This window comes from Trachypithecus francoisi, unplaced genomic scaffold (assembly GCF_009764315.1).
Source record: "Trachypithecus francoisi isolate TF-2019V2 unplaced genomic scaffold, Tfra_2.0 Lachesis_group13, whole genome shotgun sequence".
In the NCBI taxonomy this organism is placed as follows: domain Eukaryota; kingdom Metazoa; phylum Chordata; class Mammalia; order Primates; family Cercopithecidae; genus Trachypithecus; species Trachypithecus francoisi.
In genome coordinates, this window is record NW_022681458.1 from 31,614,062 (window position 1) to 31,636,252 (window position 22,191).

The 22,191-nt window shown below is 35.9% G+C and overlaps 1 protein-coding gene across 21 annotated transcripts in view; it reads right to left on the reverse strand.

The window, feature by feature from the left end:
• The window catches only part of MAP2 (microtubule associated protein 2), a 311,538-nt gene that overhangs the window by 132,501 nt on the left and 156,846 nt on the right, over positions 1–22,191 (reverse strand). For all 21 annotated transcript variants that reach the window (XM_033230438.1, XM_033230465.1, XM_033230439.1 and 18 more), the window contains one exon: positions 21,266–21,333. The gene's annotated coding sequence lies outside the window, so the exon portion shown is untranslated. The remainder of the gene's footprint in view (positions 1–21,265; positions 21,334–22,191) is intronic.

Below are 22,191 nucleotides of genomic sequence, written 5' to 3' on the forward strand. Positions count from 1 at the left end.
TATTGAGTTTACAGAAGGCTCAATCCTTCTGGCAGCTAAAAGAGGCCAAGGTGACTGCTAGCCTGCCTGAGGAGAAGCATGTGAAATCAAATGCAATTCATGATCAGCAGCACTTATTTTATGACTGGATGGGTAGCCAAGTATACCTTTGCATCCTTTGTGAATTCTAATCAAATACATTTGAAGAGAAAAATCCTAATAGTTTTTACATTTGTCTTTAAAGCCAATTATATTTTTAACCTAAACAGTAAATTAACTCTTTCAACTGTTTTCTTTTTGACTGAGAATTGATTTGTTCCATTTGAGAGGAATATAAAAAGAATATGCATAGTTGAGTCTTGTTTGAGCTAAAAAACTAAGGCATATTGGTCAATTTCCTTTCCAAACTAGATAAAATTCAAAAGGTGACAAGCAGTTTAGAAAAGTAACAATAACAGCATTCGCTTGACTCAGGTGTGCATAAATTAGTTTGGGAGACTTTACACACATAATGTCTGTGCAAAGAGGGTTTTATTAAAACAGAGCTTGAAGCTTGGAAGAGTTCATGCATATCGCACAAGTAAACAGACTCCTTTCTTAAATGTCATTAAGTAGAGTCTTTTTGGCAATTTAATTTTATTTTCTAGATACAAAGAGTGAGACTTTAAAAATAAAAATTAATTTAAAAAATATAAGTAGCACTCCTGCAAAGAAGATTAGAATGCTGAACATCCTTTATCCTTTCTATCTGTATGTCACATATCACAGAAAAATATATTGCCAACCAATGTGATTCAACCTCCTGAGAACTGATTTGTAGTAGACTCAAGAATCATTACTGATGAAACCTAGAATAAATTAGCATTTCTCTCATTTATGCATTTGGTAAGTTACTGGCAGCACAAGAGGAAAACACTAAAGAAATAAAAACGCCCAGATATAGCCTATTGACTTGCAAGCTCACTGCATTTCAGACATAATTTATAAAAAAGCTATGTTTTCCAGGTCAAAGATTATTCATTATCTTTAAAATACAGTATTTTTCTCTCTAGTTAAAAAATTCACATGCCTAAAGTGTGAAATGTGGTTGGAGTTAAGCCTAACAAGAGAATTTATTTTTATGTAAGATGTAGAAAGGAATGAGATACTTCTTCATGAAAATGTTCTAAAAATAAAATCCTACATTATTATAACTTGAAAAAAAGAAAAAAGAATAAAAACTGAAAGGATTGGCTACTCATAACTATAATGTTTAAGTTACTAAATAAAAATAAAAATTTTAAATGTAAGTATAACTATAAATAATTAGAATACCAGCCACCATTTATTGCCCATGTCGAAGTGCCCTAGCACTTGACTAAGTGTGTTAGAGTGAATATGGCAATCATTCTTCACAAGGCTATGAGGTAAGTATCATTGAAATTTACTGGTGAGAAACCTGTGCCTACAGAGTAACTTGCCAAGAGCCATACAGCTGTCAATGTAAGAAGTCTAATCCTGAACTGACCTGAGCTATTAGCCTCTCAACAGTGTATCTTGCTTAGCCATAAAAAACTGAGCAAGAATCTGTGCATGTAAATAAAGTATAAGCTTAACCTACAGGAAAGGCTACATAGTCACAATCCTGGCTCAAATGATGGAATAGACATTACTCCTATAGAGAAGGAGAAGGGAAGCATTTGAAATCGGGTAGCCTAGCAGTGCTAACACCTGGGGAAGCCTGCAAATTCAAGGCAGCTGCCTCCCAGCTCACCCACCATGTCCTGGCTCTGTCAGCCCTACAAAAAGGTTTGCCCTTAATAGGGACTGACTGAGGACTCTTACAAAAGATAACATCTATGTATGTGGCTAGAGGCAGAAAGCACAAAAAATAATCCTTTCTTTGAGGCAGGTGACAATGGATCTTTGCCATTTGGGGGATTGGTAGGGATTTTGACACTAGTTAGGGAGAAAAACTGTCTACCCGAGTATGTGTTGATGGTAGACAGCCCCGGAAACAGGCTATAGAGAAGACAAATCCTATTAAGCCAGCTGGGAGGACTGAGAGCAGCTGGTGGGTCTGGAGGCTGCAACAGCTAGGAAAGGCTTGGAAAATCTGCATTGCAGATAAACCTTAAGAGAAACAGCTGAACTCTTAACAGTGCCCCTGCCAGCTTTTCTCCTGAGAGCAGAATGGCCTCAGGTGGTGTAATGGAGGTTGTATATAATTTCCAGGCCTTTCTGGTGGCTTTGGATAACATATAATTCCATCTATCATCTTGGTGCTTTTCACCTATCGATGTGTGTGGGCTTTTTTTGTTTGTTTATTTTTATTTTGGGTAGGAGTGAAATGGGTAGAAAGGAGCAAAGGGGCATAGTAAAGGAAACTGTGCAGTCCCTTCGATGCTCCTTTCACAGGTCTTAGCTTTTGTTTAATGTTAGGCTTTGTCTTTATCAAACTTTACCATTCAGTTTCAAAACAACATCAAGAAAGAACTGAGCACCTACCTTGTTTGTTAACAAGGGAGCAATGTAATTTGGAAGGTCATAGTAATTACTACCAGTTATATAACTTTTGCTCTGTAAATTATCTTCATTAACTCCCTCAATATCCTAATAAGTTTTTTTATTATCATTCCTGTTTTATCCACCTGAGGCTTGGTAAATTTCCAATATTTCACAGTTGATGAGGATATCCAAGGGTATCCAATTGCCAATTATAACTTGAAAAAAAGAACCCAAGGGTATCCAATTTCAAAGTATGGACTTATTCCACTACATTATAACTCATTATTTGCTAAATGCCTGTTATGTGCCTGACATTCTGCTTGCAAAAAAGGAATAATTTACCAGCCAGAGCCTCCAGAAATTTCTGTTCTGTTGAAATGAAGGCAATTGTAATAAATGTTTTTTTTAAATACAGGCAGTTATTATAAAACATTTCTAAAACACTTGATTTTTTTCTGGAATGTGTTCCCAATAGTAATTTGGAATTCTGTAAACAAAATAACTGTAATTAAAGTCTGATATATGATCACAAGAAAAATAAATGTCTAATTAAAAGGAGAAGGTGCAAACATGGTTTTGATGATCCAGAGGATGGATGGGATTTTGATAAGTGGAACCTTGGTTGGGATGTCAGTTAGGTGCGCTTTTTGGGTGAAGAGAAGAGAATAAAGTATCAGCTGGTCAACAACATTGTCTGAGCAACTATTCTGTACCAGTCTGTGCACTGGGTGCTGGGGTTCAAGTTAAGAATAGGACAGACACAAGGCCGGGCACGGTGGCTCATGCCTGTAATTCCAGCACTTTGGGAGGCCGAGGTGGGCAGATCACAAGGTCAGGAGTTCGAGACCAGCTTGGCCAATATGGTGAAATCCAGTCTCCACTAAAAATACAAAAATTAGCCGGGCACGGTGGTGGGTGCCTATAGTCCCAGCTACTCTGGAGGCTGAGGCAGGAGAATCACTTGAACCTGGGAGGCAGAGGTTGCAGTGAGCCGAGGTTGCACCACTGCACTCCAGCCTGGGTGACGGAGTAAGATTCAGTCTCAAAAAAAAAAAAAAAAAAAGAATAGGACAGACACTCATGGAGATTCTAGTCTTGTAGGAAGATGGGCACTGATCTGATAAATGCTAAAGTGAGAGAAGTATAGGGGCTCTGAAAGTACATAATGGTCAAGCCTAACAGACCAGATGATGACAGGCTTAATCTGAGACCCAGTCAATGAACAGGACTTCAGTAAGCAAAAGGGAGGAGGGTGGGAGTGGGGAGAGATGGGAGGCAGCATAGAGAGAGAGTACCAGGCCAAAAAAATGCAATAGCTGCGGGAAAATCAACTCAGGATGGACCTAGAGAGTCAGGCAGAGGCAAGATCACGGATGGCCTTATGGCACAGTTTATTCTGCACTTTAGGGTGAATGCTATGGGAAGTATTGAAAGGTTTAACCACAGAAATATCATGATTAGATTGTATTCTGAGAAACAGTCCAGCTACCATGTGTACAATGGTTCCTGTGAAGCAAGAGTTGATACAGGAAGCTGTTGCAGTCATCAGGGTTCAAGATGATGAGAGACTGAACTCATACAGTTCATGTGAGGATAAAGAAATGAATGGATTTGAAGCCTGTTTAGAAAGTAGAACTGAATGGAACTTGGTAACTGATTGGACTGGTATATTTTTGGTAACAATTTTAATATAAAACTGATTTATATACAGAACAATGATGAAATGATGGTTTGGAATCTTTGAAAATAAATATAAAGTTACAAAATTATCAAACAAGTGATGAAGTTTGACTGTAAATAATAGAAAAACCCCAATTAACAGTGGCTTAAACAAAATAGAAATATATCATAAGAATATCTCATATTAAAAATGGCTGCTGAAGCTCCAGTCACGAAGTCAGAATTCCCACCAGAAGAAAGGAGGAAGAAGTGAGGAAGAGTACACTTATTCCATTTAAGTAGCTGATATACATTTCACACTAAACTTCTTTTCCAGCTTACTGGCCAGAACTTAGTCATATGGTCACACCTAGTTACAAAGGAGGCTGAAATTCTGGATCTTTTTCTGAATGGCCAAGTATCCGTTAATCTCCCAAAAGCAGGAGTCCTACTTTTACTGAGGAATAAAGAGAGAATAGGTATTGGGTGCAAAAGTAATCTATACCACATTAATTATTGGCCTTAGGTATGAGTTAGAAAAAAGACTTGTAAATTGTGCCACCTTTTTGCAACAACAGAATATTAAAGCATAAAACACATCAAAATGAACTTGCTTTGAGTTAGCACTTCATGTTTTGCCTAAATCTCCAAGCACATTTCTAAATTTCAATTACCATTCAGATGGGCTGGGTAGGTTAAACAGAGCCTCACCATCAGTAAATATGATTTTCTACTGCAACAAAGCAGCCTCAGCTATGCAATATTTGAGCATAGTTGTTTATGGTTTCATTTCCTTTACAAAATTTTAATAGGGGCCATAAAAAGCCAAACAGGCCGGGCGCGGTGGCTCAAGCCTGTAATCCCAGCACTTTGGGAGCCGAGACGGGCGGATCACAAGGTCAGAGATCGAGACCATCCTGGCGAACACAGTGAAACCCGTCCTACTAAAAATACAAAAAACTAGCCGGCGAGTGGCGGGCGCCTGTAGTCCCAGCTACTTGGGAGGCTGAGGCAGGAGAATGGCCTGAACCCAGGAGGCGAGCTTGCAGTGAGCTGAGATCCGGCCACTGTACTCCAGCTGGGCGACAGAGCGAGACTCCGTCTCAAAAAAAAAAAAAAAGCCAAACAAATGCATTTTATTCACATTCCTTTGCATAAGGCCTTGAATTTAAAGTATGTCATGTCACCAGATCCATTAACATTTAACTAGGGTTGGTGACTTATCCTCTGCAAATAGTCAACATTAGAATGTAATAACTGCATGCAGAAAATAAGAGTGAATAGCAGTCATATATCTAATTGTATATGCATCACGCTGCATACATTCACATGGTGTGCTTTGTTTGATGTGTTTTCAGTGTATTCCTAAGAATAAAGGCTATCAATAAAGATGCTGTGTTTTAATAATTTAAGGACAATACATCTTTTATCATATCCACAAATGGTTCCCAGTGCGTTGAAGTGAAAGGTCACTGTGATCCTTAACTTTCTCTCTACATTTAATCTCCTCTTCAATTTTTACAATTAAGCTACTTTACTGTTTTTCTTTTCTTTTTTTTTCTTTCTTTTTTTTAAAAAATTATACTTTAAGTTCTAGGGTACATGTGCACAACATGTAGGTTTGTTACATAGGTATACATGTGCCATGTATACTATGGTTTGCTGCACCCATTAACTCGTCATTTACATTAGGTATTTCTCCTAATACTATCCCTTCCCCTGCCCCCTACTCCACGACAGGCCCTGGGCTTGATGTTCCACGCCCTTGTCCAAGTGTTCTCACTGTTCAATTCCCACCTATGAGTGAGAACATGCAGTGTTTGGTTTTCTGTCCTTGTGATAGTTTGCTCAGAATGATAGTTTCCAGCTGCATCCATGTCCCTGCAAAGGACATGAACTCATCCTTTCTTATGGCTGCATAGTATTCCACGGTGTATATGTGCCACATTTTCTTAATCCAGTCTGTCACTGATGGACATCTGTGTTGGTTCCAAGTTTTTGCTATTGTGAATAGTGCCACAATAAACATACATGTGCATGTGTCTTTATAGTAGCATGATTTATAATCCTTTGGGTATATACCCAGTAATGGGATCGCTGGGTCAAATGGTATTTCTAGTTCTAGATCCTTGAGGAATTGCCACACTGTCTTCCACAATGGTTGAACTAGTTTACACTCCCGCCAACAGTGTAAAAGCGTTCCTATTTCCCCACATCCTCTCCAGCATCTGTTGTTTCCTGACTTTTTAATGATTGCCATTCTAACTGGTGTGAGATGGTATCTCCTTTTACTGGGTGCTTCATGTCCTAATCTTACTGAGAAAGCAGAAACTTTCAATTAACTGAAGCCAAATAAAATCAATAATAGTTTTGTGGCAGCTAATTAGCACCACAAAATTATACTCATTTTAACATAAATATTCATATTCTTAATATTGCCAAGAAAAGGATCACACACATTAAGTCATATATTCTATGCCAAACCTAAATTTCACGTTTATTTTTACTTAGCTGAGAGTCTATCAACTACGTTCTTGGTCTGCTTTCAACTTTGTCTTTCTGTGAGGTGAAAAATATATCCATGTGCAATTGCTTATTTTAATACTGCTACCACCATATAATTTCTAGTTCTTCTGAATTGTAGAAGGAGTTTTACTTTTACTAATCTCGAGGTTTTCATTTATTTGTTACTCTGGATCCATGAGAAAGTCTTATATATAAAGACAGTTGACATTTATATTCTACATCTTACAATCTGTACTTGTGTGTTCCATCTCAACACTGAGAATTAGATCTTATCATTATTTTACAGAAAATAAAGGCCCAGGAAAGGAATTTTTCCAACCAGGTAGTTAATACTAGAGGTACAGCAATGAAATAATAAGTGCAAAAGATTGCAGTGCAAACATATACTGTTATTATGATTATTCAGAGTAAAAAATATGAAATGTGATCAGTGATAGGAGAATTCTTACACACACTTCTATTAAGTATCAGTAAATGACAAAATTGTCAAAAATACAGTGTAATCCTAGAAGAAATTTTGAAGATATTCTAGACATCAAATGCAGATGAGCTGAGACAGAAAGAGAAAAAACACAGGGAAACATATTTTTTTAATAGTAGGACCCCAAAGAAACCCGAAGCTTAGAGTAATCAAATACAGAGTCCTAGAGGACTATGGGAGTAACATCATGGCAATTCATTAAGAAACTTATTCAGAACAATTGAGATCCCTCTTCTTCTCCCTTGCTACTACATTTGACCCTTGAAGCCTTCATCCTCAAAATAAGAACTAGTCTTTAATGAAAGCATGTAATCAGTTTTGGAACCTGGGCTAATACAGATAAATCCAGGCAGAACTAAAACACATGGTGGATGTGTGAAGATCTTAATGTGCTCATTACCAGCTTGCCAGCTCTTTCTCCATATTTTCTCTGGGATGCCTGCTTTTTTTTTTTTCATCTGTCACCAAGGCTGGAGTGTAGCGACACAATCATAGCTCACTGCAGCCTTGAACTCCTGGGCTCCAGTGATCCTCTCATATCAGCCTGTCAAGTAGCTGGGACTACAGGCAAGAGCCACCATATTCAGCTAATTTGTGTGTGTGCATATAATTTATATATAATTATATATTAATTTATATATAATATATATTATATATTAATTTATATATATTTTAATATATTAATCACATATTAATTTATATATTATTTTATATAATATATATTAATTACATATTAATTTATATATTATATAAACTATATGTGTATACATAGAATATATAAAAATTATATATTATATATAAATTAATATATAATATGTAATTTATATATAATTACATATTATTTATTTTTATTTATTTATAATTTGTATATAAACAAATTATATATAATTACATATATAATTTTCATATATATAATATATACACACACACATATTTTGTAAAGACAGGATCTTGGTGTGTTGCCCAGGCTGGTCTTGAACTCCTGGCTTCAAGTGATCCTACTGCCTCAGCCTCCCAAAGTGCTGAGTTTACAGATGAGAGTTACTGTGCCCTGCTGATACCTGCATCTTGACAGATTCTGCCCTATGATCCTCAACTAGTTCTTCATTTTTTTAATTAAAAAATACAAGTTAATAAAATAAAAACTTCAAAATCAAGATTTTTGAGAAAAATAAGCAGCACAAACAATAACAATACATTTTAAAAACCACTCTTGAGGAAATAGAGGTGATTCAGGAAAGAAGAGAGAACTTAATTTTTCTCAGAGAGATTTGAAAGAATGTTATTTATATACTTTAAAAATGAACATCCTTTTAAAATAAATTATGGAAAAGTATCAATCAGAAAATAAGAAAGAATTCTTGGAAATTAATATATGACTACCTAGTACTTTGAATTTAAATTGATTATATAATTTGAATTGATTTTTAAAAATAGAATTAGGACTAAAGGTAAAGTTGATGATTCAGTTGACAAAAAGAAAAAAAAAACCTAGAATGGAGAAAAAGTGAAAAAATGACTTAAAATATTTGAAAAAGGAGACATTATAGATTCTGAAGTTTCCATATTTATCATTAGGAATCACCTAATCACAGAACAGAGGCAGAAATAGCAAGAAAAATCAAAGAAGAGCAAATCACAATTCCTTTGAATTAAAAAGATATCATTAAAAACAGTCTGATTGCCAAATAGGTTAAATAATAAAAGACTTTCATCTGGACACATCATTTTCAAGCTGCACAAAATTCCCAAAGCCTACTAAAAAGAAAACCATCAAAGTATTTCACAAAAGAATGAGAACCTGACTTATTTCAGGCTTCATATCAATAACACTGGATGCTAAAATGTAATGGAGCAAAACTGCATAGCTGATCAAATTATCAATCAAGTATAAGTACCATGTGAATATATAGTTTAAAACATGTAAGGACTCAGATTTATCAGTGACTGGCCACATACAAATAAATGCCTTCAGAAGGAGCTCCAGTCAAACCAAAAGGAAATACAGAAAAGATAACGTGAGATAGAAGACACTGGGAGACACAAATATAGCCTAAAATGAGGGTAAGTCAGTCATGACTTGTGGGCCAAATACAGCCACCATCTGTTTTTGTAAATAATGTTTTATTGAAACACAGCCGTGCCTATTCATTTACTTATTGTCTATGGTTTCTTTTGTGCTACCATGACAGAGTACATTGTAGCTGCGATAGAAACTGTGTAAGCTGCTGTGATGGTGATTAGATGACCCTCAAAGCCAAGAATATTCACTATCTGCCCCTTTAAAGAAAAAGTGTGCTGAACCCAGCTTAGAAGAAGAATTAGGTTGAAAAGGCATTAAAGTCTCTGGATCTCAACACTTAGAATATTTTCACTTGAAAAGCAGGAGTTGGGAAGACACAAGATTACCTTTACTTTTCAGTGGTTCTGATTACAGTGTTTGATTCAATAGGGAAATATATTTTTTGAATATATTCAAAATATTTTTGAATCAACATAAAATACAGATTGCTTAATTATAAATACAGAACAGAATACATTCATAATAAACTTTGACAATATAAAAATTATAATAACCTAACAAATGGAGGGGAGAGGGAGAAAGTGTTAGTGTGCTAAATTTCTCACTTTTTATTGTAGTAAATCAAGAGATACTGTTCAAAGTTAAGAAATGGAAGTATACTATTTACAACTAAAACGGTAATCAGAAGAACTCTTGGGGAATAGTAATTACCAAAATGGTTTTCAGTGGGATGTGAGATTGGGGACGGGAATAGGGAGGAAGACTTTCACTTTCTTTTGGCTCTCTTGTTTGGTTTGTTTTTAAACTTTCATTTGTTTACCGTAAGTAGGTATTACTTTAACTTAAAAATGATAATTGTTATTTTTTTAGACTTTAAATTCTTGTAGAAGGAGATAGAAAACGAACAACTTTGGCATTATTGACATTTTGAGCCAGATAACTCTTTATTGCAGAAAGCTGTTCATTGTAGGAGATTTAGCAGCATCCCTGGCCACCTCTACTCATTAGATGTCAGTAGCTCTTGCTCCAGTTATGACAATCAAAAACGTCTCCAGACATTTCCAGATGACTCCTGGCAGAGGGGCCCACAGGTTAGGGAAAAAGCCTAGGCTTTGGGGCCAGACAGACCTGAATTTTATTTCAGGTCCCACAAACAATTAGCTGTTTGTCTTTGGAAAATGGACTTACCCTTGCTAAACCTCATTTTCCTCTGCTTGAAAACAAAACAAAACAAAAACAAAAACAAACAAAAAAAGAAACCAAACGGTCTTATGAGACTTTTTTGTTTTGTTTTTTCATAATCTAGTAAAAAGGTATGTAATTGGCAAATAATATGCATTAAATAAACAGGAGTCATTACTATTTTAACTCTAATTGTAATAATGACCATGAAGAGGAGGACAGTAGCAGGTGGAGTGAAAACTGTGCTAAGAATAGTGGGCGAGGAGGAGAGTAAGCCTAGGCCTCAGATGCCTGGGTGAAGGTTCTGGTTATGCTCCAGAGCAGCACTCTTCAATCAAACCAATGTGATAATGGAAATGTAATATGATATATAATGTTCTATAAAAAGAATGTGGCTATCAAGCGCTTGAAATGTGGTATGACTAAGGAAGTCAACTTTCAATTTTTAAAATTTTTATTAATTTGAGGCCAGGGATGGTAGCTTATGCCTGTAATCCCAGCATTTCAGGAGGCCAAGGTGGGTGGCTCACCTGAGGTTGGGAGTTCGAGACCAGCCTGACCAACGTGGAGAAACGCCATCTCTACTAAAAATACAAAATTAGCCGGTCATGGTTGGCGCTTGCCAGTAATCCCAGCTACTCTGGAGGCTGAAGCAGGAGAATCACTTGAATCCGGAAGGCAGAGGTTGTGGTGAGTCAAGACTGCGCCATTGCACTCCAGCCTGGGCAACAAGAGTGAAACCCCGTCTCAAAAAAAAAAAAAATCCTAATTTGAATTTGAATAGCTGCATGCGGCTAGTGGCTACCGTATTTATTAGCTGGCACTGTTTGAGATAGCAAATGAGAGTCACTAAAGGGGGAAAAACACAACTGGAAGGGTGTTCTAGTTTGTCTGGAAGATTAAGGTAGTGATGGCGTTTGAGGAAGGGAGACCAGATAAAAACACTTCAGTAGCCCTGGTGTGCCAATAAGAGCATAGATGGGGTGGTAGAAAGGAGAACTGGGGAAGAGATGGGCAGCTGCACTGAGCATGGCCTTGGTGGACCCATTCCCATGGGTGTCTGCCTCAGGACACCTAACCTATGATGACCTCAGGGGCTGCTTGACCCTAATTCAGCAGCCCCTGAGGTCATCATTTTCTTTATATATGTTCCCCTTCCATGTCTACATATGAGACCAGAACTGAGATCCAGTTTAAAGTTTCTCTTTACAAGTTCTTTTAATTATCCTAACAGCAGGCAAATCACAATGCCTATGTTTTAAAATGTTTTTCTGTAGATGTGCTCTTTTGAAACCTTACTAATTTTCTTTGCTATCCTGAATTCTTACTGAGTTATTTACCATTCACTTAAAATTCTGTGGAACTCAGAACTGAACAATGAGTTCTTATTAATTTATCCTTCTTTCAAATGTGTTTTAAATAATAATATTTTATTATTTCATTTCCTGTGATAGATTTAGCTTTATCTGCTTTTAATGTTGAAACATTTTAAATCATTTCAGCAAAGACTGTGCTATTTTTACTAGTGTTTACATAAATCCATGCCACACTAATCCAAGACTTGGAAGGGCAGGAGTCTTTTAAGGTAGGGCAATCCACTTAGTAGAGGTCGCCACTGCCTTAGACAGGTTCCTTATTTTGATCAAGTCAGTGCATTATTAAAATATGATAGATTAGGGCAATACACTCATTTATCTGCTTTAGCTTCATAGTAGTAGGAACTAAAGTCTTTGGAGTCAGAACAAGGATATGTGTCCCAGGTTTACCATTTTCTAATGCAGTGACTTCAGTAGGTCACTTGCATTCTTCAAACTTCAGTATTTTCATCTATAGCAAATATAATAACAAGGTCTGCCTTTCCCGTTCCAAACACCATTGTGAGCTTTGGAACACTACATATTAGAAAATGTTTCATATTACTTAAAAGTGGTACACAAGTTTTTTTTTTTTTGGTCCTTAAAATCTAAATGCAGCTTCTTAACTGGTTGCATTATTCTAACAATTTTATAATTCACAGTCTATACCCTGGTTGTGTTTGCGAACTTAACATAGGGAGCTTACTCCATTAAGCATGCACACATTGCATGCTTAATGTAATATATTACATGCATTATTTCTCTCTTATCTCTTGGATTATCCACTTTCCTACACAGGAAAAGTACAGCCAGAATTACATGAATTTCTAAGGCTCATGAGTTCTTATATGATTTTTAAAATGTTTTGATTGTTAGATCTCATATTTCCTCAAATGTCATCTTGGAAAGTCAATTATTTTAGGAATTTATGCTCCCACTATTTAAAGTATAGGTAGTCTACTTATTTTTTTTTTTAAGATTCTGAAGTACCACAAATTTTCCTGAAGTTATGTTCAAAATTATCTAAATTAGTAGCTCTTGGGCACTATGTCAGAAGAATCCTTAATGCTTGATGTTTCACCTTATTCTGTGTATGTTAACATGAAATTTTACCATGAGAAAATCATATAAAAAGCAAGAAAATAGTTTTAAAGAAAACTAAGTACAACCATTGTTCACCTTGGAAATAAAATGTATAAAATGTAAGATCTTCCCAAAAAGAGACGTCATTTCTTAAGTTCCTACACATGGTGAAGAAATATATTTTGGTTATAATGCATTAAATGGAGTATTTTTTCCTTAGTAATTGCCATAGGTGGATCAATGTACATCTGGCTTTTTAAAATGGTCATAATGTAGTCATTAACACCAGGAGAGAATCTGAAAAAAAGGTTAATGCAAACCATCTGAGGCAGACCCAAGTGGAACCCGCGAAACAAAACAACAACAAAAACAAAAAACAAAACTTGCTCAGACTTCTATTTTGAGAAAGAGACAATCCTGGAAGACCAGAGATGATTCTGTGCTACTCTGAGACTCTTAACAATTGAATGCATGGGTATAGTATTCAAATTCTGCAAATTGTCAATTCCAGCTTGATTATGCAAAGATGACCAGTGCTGTCCATTATAGAAAGAATAGACTGACACATACACACACCCATGTACAACACTCATTTTCTTAGCTTCGACTTGGCATGTGCATCTAGAGTATTTTCTAGGTAGACAACATATAGAGTGCCATGGTGCCTGTTAACATGGCTTCTGTCCTCAAGGACCTTGCCTAAGTGTTCTTGAGGAAATGTGATTATCCATTTAACTTGACTTCACATAAAAACTAATTTGATACTTCACTGCAATTTTAAATTTCTAGTTTCTAAGGACTTTTCCCATGCCTATTTGACTGTTTAATTACACACAAAACTACAAAATGATAACAAGGTCTAGAGACCTGGTCATGGCATCGTCTAGAGAGAGAAATAGCCCCTTAAGCAAAGGATAAATGCTAACAAGGATGAGGACACCACAGATATTTAACGTGCACTTGAGCTATTCTGCCTTGAAGGATGGGTATGTTATATTTATTTGATTTTTTTCTTAGATATTTTACAGCTACAATGAGTGATGTGAAGGTAATCAAACAGGTCAGTGCTCTCAAGTTTCCCTAGCTAAAAGAGATGACTAGAGTTACAGTCTAGCACTGGAGGCAGAAAGGTAACATTCCTCCTGACAGAGTCTGTCAAGGCTTTTTATGAATACTTGGCCCCTCTGAACACTCTGATTGTCTACACACAGATGCATTCTCCTGTAGAGTTCTGACAAATCCCTCAGAGGGATGCAGGTTGCTGTCACCAACCGAAACAGTCCACCACAAAAAAAATGATTTCAACGGAAAAAAAAAATACTTTCCTGAAGTCAGAGACTATCTTCTGTTTCCCTGTGGCTTTAAGCAGAGTCACCCAGGGCTTTTAGTAGGAGTGGGTGGCAAGAGGATGGAAAGTGGAGACTCAGAAGCTTCCCACAGAGGAGTGTGATGGATGTCAAGAGCTAAGGGGCCAGAGAATTTAGCAGCTCAGTACTGTGCTGGAAATCCAGGCAGAAAGGACATTAAAGTCCAAAGAAATCATGAGGCAGGAAATAGAACTGGAGTTAAGAAATGGACACAGGGTTATATAGAACCACATCCCCAAACCCAAGCCACCGAAATTCATGATATGGCATAATAAGCATAGAGAATGGGCAGAAAGAATGGAATGCCAGTAGCTCATTTGGGTTGATTTAATGGATTTTTCATAAAACAACAGCTGGAATTTTACAACTCAGGAGTAGAGAGGCAATTCACTCTTTCCATAAAAGAGGTGTAAAAGTATGCTATGTTGCTGAATAAGAAGAGCTCACTTCAGACTTGCTCACCACCCACTCCTCCAATCATTTCTCATTTTTCTTGCCTGGACATTTGCCTTCTAGCCTTTTACTAATCCAAACATAGTCTCCATGGACCAGCAGCATCATTACCTGGTAGCTTGTCAAAATATAGAATCTCAGGCCCCTCTTTAGACCTACTGACTCTAAGTCTGCATTTTAGTAAGATCCCCAGTTGACTCTTCTCTGCTTTAAAGTTTAAGCAGCAAATATCTTAGCATCTACTCTTACCCTTTTATAATTCATTCTCTGTACAGCTGCCTGAGTAATTTTAATTTTATTTGTTAGTCCACTGACTAGTTCCACTCTCTAGAAGGAAAGTTCCATAAGGGCAGGAAAAGGGAATGGAATTGGGTATTCAATTAATATTCATTGAATGAATATCCTTCAGTCTAGGGTAAAGTCCAGATGAGATATTCTAGGTTTCACATATTTTTTCTTTACCACTTCAAAAGTCTCACTCTCTTTTCCCTTGCTCTTATTTATAAGGAAGCTACATTTTGCATGCCAAGCCCAAATCCTTGTCCACATTCTTTATACCCTTTCCTTTAGAACATTTTCTATAAATTTGTCCTTTTTCTGATTACACATGTAGCACCCCTCTCTATCTGCCCCTGACTTTGGCTTGCGATTTTCCATGTTAATAAGCAGCAAAAGCCCACTGAAGTCACCACTTTCTTTTTTTGTGTGTGTATTTTATCTATCTTTTCTTTGAGTTCTGTACTTCTTAAGTGTATTTTCCTATTGTTTTCATATCCTTATTTACTCATTCATTTCTCAAGATCTTGTTTCTTTCTCCACAATTTGACTGGTTAGAGTCCGACCCAGATTTAAAACTAGACCTAAAACACATGTGCAACTTTCTGAGTCTCTGTCCCTTCATTAGTAAAGTGGGTATCATAGAATCAACATCAGAGGTACTGTGATAATTAAAGTGCCTTTCACAGATGCTGGCACATGGCAGGTGCTAACGTAATTTCAGATTCTCCTTGGAGGAAAGCCGAGGCTCATTTTAAAACCACCAAATTTTATCTGTCCAGAAATTTGACAAAATAGAATACAGTGATTTTGTTGTAACTATCCATTGGAAATTATTTAAAATATTGTGTGAGAGTAATGTGCAAACTATTCCACTGCAGCATTACGGTGATAGTGAAAAACTGGAAACAGTAGGAAATAAAAATGTCCAGTCTTTAAGTGAGAAAATATTATGCAGGTAGCAAAATGTTGTAAGAAATGCTTAAGACACTGCTGAATGAAAAAAGGCAGAATTCAAAATTATATCCTTATGATTTTGATTATGAAATTTTAAAAGCAATAGGATAAAAAATACATCAAAATGTTTTTAAAGTGTTAACAATCTCTAGATTGTGTAATTATGAGTGACTATTATTTCCTTCCTTATACTCTTCTAAATTTTACAAATTTTACAAAATGTGGATTTGTTTTTATAACAAAATAATTATTGAAATAAATAATAAACCAGCAGCATTTTCCTTATTCTCATTCTTCAGTTTTTCTGGAAATTTTGAGTTTTAACTTTGTTTTCTGTAACCTTTCCTGTCCTCTTTTTTCTTTGCTTTTTTAAAAAAATTCTTCATTCAACTTTAATTCTTGTCCCTTATTTTGCATCTTAAATGCAGGTACTGCCAAGAGATTCCCTCTGGTCCTCTTCTTATCCTTCTTGTTAATGTCACCCACGCCCTCCCTCCCTAACTTCCCTTCTCAGCTTTGGATCTGCATGTTCTGCAATCTACGAGCCCAGTCCACCCACATATCCAGCCTCATGTCCTAAACATACCTCTTCATTTTTTATTCACGCTCTCACTCATTCATTTAGCATTTATTGGCTGTCTGCTACGTACTAGGCATTTTGCTAGCGACTAGAGATACAATAAAAATAAAAGAACTCCTCTTTCCTCGTGTAGCTCTCAGCTACTTTCTCCCTTTGCTTTTTTCAGTTATCAAATTGAAACTTCAGAGTCACCTTTGAGTCCTTCTGCTGTTCACTCCTCCTACCAATCAAGCAATTGTTCTACTCTGTATATGAACTTGAGGTCAGAAGCATCTTTCATTATCATGACCTCTTTTACATGTCCACAGTCAATACTCTCTTTGGACTTCCGTTTTTCCCCTGGGATTATTCTATGACAGCTTCTGAAGTGATGCTTTATTCAACATGCTCTCACTCACAGTTCTGATTTATCTCACACAGAGCTATAAAACAAATAATCTGAAAACACAGTTTGATCATAGTAGTCTCCTGCTCAAACTAGTCAATAGATTCCCACCGAATAAGAAACAAACCTCCTCGACTGGCATTCAAAGCCCTCTTCCAATGTATTAAGTTGAACTGAATGAAATTTTCTAATTTTATAATTCAAAAAAGATGAATATTAGCCATTTCATATGATGCAACTTTATTCTCTAAGAGATCTGTTTTTCTGCTCTATACTCTAGAATATGAATGAGATCAGTCTGTGCTTTCCCAGCATGTTCACTTCCTTTGATTCCTTTGCTAGTGTTTGTTCTTTCTGGAGCTCCTCCATACGTGTCTCCCCCTTGAATACTTCTATTCATCCCCAAGTTCCACCTCAAAACACTCATGCTCTATGAAGTATTTCCTGTTGAGTCCCATTCCAATGATTAGAATTCATGTCCTGTAATGAAGTCCCTTAACAAATTATCCATAATATGGTACATATACACCATGGGATACTACACAGCCATAAAAAGAACGAAATCATGTCCTTTGCAGCAACACGGATGCAGCTGGATCCATTATCTTAAGCAAATTAATGCAGCGGAAAAGAAAACCAAATACCGCATATTCTCACTTATAAGTGGGAGCTAAACACTGGGTACTTGTGGACATAAAGATGGCAACAATAGACGCTGGAGACTACTAAAGGGCAGAGGGAAGGAAGTAGGAAGAGTTGAAGATGAACTATTGAGTACTCTGTTCAGTACCTGGATGACAGAATCATTCATACCCCAAACTTCAGCATTATACAATATACCCAGGTAACAAACCTTCATGTACTCCCTGAATCTAAAATAATATCTGAAAAAAAAAGTATTTGTGTCTTTCTTACGGTACCAATGAGCCTTGGTACCACTTCCTCATCTTATTTTGCTGACTCCAACTGAGCTCCGGAAATGTTCTCCTGTAAATACTCCTTTGCAAGTAGAGAATCTTAATACATATTTGTGTAATTGTTAGCATCTTCAGTGATTTTTCTGAGTTAGTTATCCTTGAGGTTGAATTGGTATTTTTACTCTGCCCATGGCCCTGTTGCCTGCTTGTTTATTTATTTTGGCCACCTGAACATTCTTCTGCCATTATTTCACTTTAAAAAGAAAAAAAAAACCCAAACACTTGCAAGTTATAACATCAGTTATGCTATGTAGCACTTGGATTCTCTAATTTTCTTATATAGATTATGCAATTCAAAATAACACTTCACTATAATGACATGGAAAATGCTTTATGAATACATTTATTTTAAAACTTTCTAATTTATCTTTAACATTCATCCTTAAAGAATAAAGTTCTTCAAGTTAAATATAAAAATTAAAATATAACAGAGCTTCAATATTAGTTAAGTATTTGAGGACATATTCACTTCTACCATAGATAAATAGGATACAGAGAGAGAGAGAGAGAGAGATCTTGATTTATACTTGCAGATAAATCAAGATATTTGCAAGTATACTGTTTTAACCTTACTGCATGGAACATGAAGACAATGACTAGGCATCAAAAATATGCTAGAAAAAAAAATGTGGTAAAATTTAATGTTTAATATGAAGGACTTTGGGGCCAGACTTGGGTTTGCCCAACTGTAGTCTCAATTCATTTATCTATAAAATGGAGACCATTCTTATCTCCCAGGATTATAGAGAGAGCTAAAGGAGATACTATATGTTAAGGACTTAGGATATTGTCTGTCACGTAGTTAATAAAAAATTATACTTTTATTAATGAAAATAAATGACAGCAAGAAAGAACAGTATTCGCTAAAACCATATGATTCTAGAAGTTTCTTGACAGATTCCTTAAATATATAGAAAAGATTCTATCTATCTATCTATCTATCTATCTATCTATCTATCTATCTACCTCTCCTTAAATGCTTTGTTGCTCATTATGGACTGGTAAGTATGACATCATTTCTCAAATTACATTTATAGATAGGGGTGGGGGGAAAGGCCTCCTCCCCTTTGCTGCAGCAAAATCTTGGCCAAAGACATGAAAAGCAATAAACAATGTCAAGCCTGGGAGTAGTATTTAGGAAGCGTCCATAAGCAAAGCTCAGGCTGCAGTTTGGCATATATCCCCCAGCTGATGAAAGTGAAGGGGGCATTTCGAGAATTCTTTCCATTTTAATCTAAAACCAGAAAAATCCTTTTCTATACAGCCTAAAGAAATTTATACACACGGTTTGTCACTTTTATATCCAGTTTAATGATCTAATTATTATTTATCAGAAACATGTAATGAATATTTTGGGTAACTAAAAAAATGACCAGATGTCTGTTTCACAGTGTATAATTTTAAGAAAGGCAAGAACAGAAAAGCAATGGGGGAAAATGCTGACAAATTCATTTATTCATGAAATAATTAAATAAATATGTATTGAATTCCTACTGTGACCCAGGCACTATACTACGTGTTAAAAATATAAGTGAAAAAAAATGAGTGAAATCAGTAACGGAATTAACCCATCACAGTATTGACAAGAAAAACCATGATATAGGTCCCAGAATTTGACTCCAGTAGTCAAATTCTGTTCTGATTTGACCACTCAATCTACTATTTTAATAAATTCATTTTTTATTATATGCATTTTGTCAGCATACTGCTAGATGAATTTTTAACTGGTCCTTCAAAATTTAGATGCCAGAGGCCTGTTGGTGAGATCATATGCCCCTTCTCCAATATCCAGACAAATCCTAACAGAACTTATTAGTTCCTATTGACAACGCATTGGAATCATTTTTTAGCAGTTAAATAATTTCATCCTTTTCCAATTCATACACATATCCTAAAGTTCAAAATTAATATAATGAGTTGCTGAATGAGTCTGAAGATTAGGAAATAGATCTTCATGTGAAATATATGCTCTCTGGATTTAATTAGTTGGGAAAATACCAAATAGATATTTTTCCCACCAAACATAAATATTTTGACTTACTTTGAGTGAAATCTTTTAAAAAGACAGAGTGGTCTCAAGAGTTTTACAATATCTAGGAGAAAGAGTCCTGTTTGGGGGATTTCATACACGATTCCACTGAGTAATTTCTGAGGAAGAAGTGCAATATAATTTTATGTGTCTCAAGACTAGTATTAGCTTTTGTTCAATATCTGAAATAATGCAATTTCCTTTCTTAGAACACATTGATTTATTTTAACGAATTCATTCTCCTGTTCAAAAATCTTTATGTGATGCTGCCTACACTCTGGAAGGCTGAGGACAGTGTCATCTACCCCTTCCCTCTCTCTCCCACAATAATTACCTATAGCAGCAAGGCTCTTAAGAAGTGCTTGTAGAATGAATAAATTAAGGTTATCATGATTATACATTGCAGATATTAACAAAGGACAATGTATTACTCTGCTACAAATATTCACACTCACAGGTGTACACTCACATACTTATAATATTTCAGGGTAAGTAGTTGGACATTATTTTCAGGTATATTTTTTAAAAACTAAACTTATTGTGTAAAATGCTTTGGACTGACAGTCTGGAGAGGAAATATTATACGTAGATCCCAAGGAAAGGCTTAAAAGGTGTTACTGATCTTCTTCTCAGCAGGGCAGAAAATGTCTTCCATTTTTTAAAGGCAAATTACAAATATAGGTTTTATTGACATTAATAGGTGTTAAAGACAGTCTTAAAGAAAAGGTAATATCCATAATAGCCATCTCAAATCAATATATATCCTGATGCTGAATTTCAAAATTAATGTTTTTCATGTAAGGCATGAGGCCCAGGATCAAATGGATTCAAGTGCATTCATGGTAAGATGAAGGATTACTTTCTTATGCTGTCAATTCCAAATAAAGCAAATGTAAAACAAGTTCTTTTAAGAACTAACAACCTCGACCTTTAAATATATCCATTGCTAAAGACTGAAATGTAGATAAAGAAGTTACAGTATTTTATTTGTAAAGCCAACAATACTGAGTCATCCCTGGGCTTTCGTCTCTAGCACCCATTCTACCTGGGAAGGGCAAGGCATTTCATTTAACCATTTTAACAAATCACTTAGCAGGATTCGTTCAGATAAAATAATTACTTAGTATATTTCTCTTAAATTCAAATTAATGAATTTTCATTTAGATGGAGAATTTTGGACTTAAAATAAAGCTGTTACAACGATAAAATCTCCAAATAAGCCAAAAATGTTGATATTTGTTAATAACTTGCAACACAGGCAAAAGGTACAATTCTTTAGTCATCTTCTAATCAAAACAACCTTAGATAATAGAAGTATCTGCATAGAAAATGGTATATGCAATAGACAATGATCAACTTAAGCTTAAGGATAAAAGACCAATCATAGATAAATTAATTTAAATAAAAACATTCCAATTCTCCCCTGATTTTCCCTCATTAAAACACCCAAACAAAACATGTGGTACCTTTTAATTTTCTGAATGAGTAGCTCCCAATCAATGCTTCCTCGGTTAGAGACAACAAGCTGAAGAATCTACCAAAAAAAAGAAAAAAAAAAAGAAAAAATATGTATGTGTATGGATTTGTTAACTAATATCAAAAATTTTAACTCACCAGTAAGCAAATACATTCTTTATACTCAAATAATAAATCTATGCCTGGAGGTCTGTAGCACAAAAAAAAATGCAGTACTTGAATATTTAGGAAGCTCAATAATGAATTTTAAAACATCTTTACTCAGATTACATAAAGCATATCCTTTGAAAAACGAAATAAAAATGAAACAAAACAAAATTAAAAGCCCCGAACCATTACCAGCGCATATGCAGCAAAACCACTGAAGTCTAGCCTTTGAGAACTGCTGCAGAATCCTTCTCCGGGAGCATTATCCCCACAGGCTGGCTCTCTGGCTCTCTAGCTCCAGACAGACGCAGTCTGCAAGCCACCAGCTCGTGTCTGTGTGTACCGGGGAAAGGGAAGCTGCAAATTAGAAGAAGTCCCCGCAGTGGCGAACAGGAAAATAAGGCGAGTGGGAGAGAGGGAGAGAGCTCACTAGCCTCAGAATTTTCGAGAATGATGACAAGCCACTCAGCTCCGCCATCATTCACTGACAATAGGATGCAGCCCTCACTTACGATTTAGCGGTTTGCCATAGGGGCTTCTGGTACCAAATGCCTGACAGGCATTTTAATTGCCTCCATCCAAGTGTGTCCCCAGGAGTCGAGTCTATCAGCCTATGAATGTCATCATCTGGTCTCCTTTGTGTTAATGCCAGACACACACAGACACACACACACACACACACACACACACGCACACGCACACACACACCACTTAAATACAGAAACAGTTTTCAGGCATACAGGATTACAAACAAGTTAAGCTACACAAA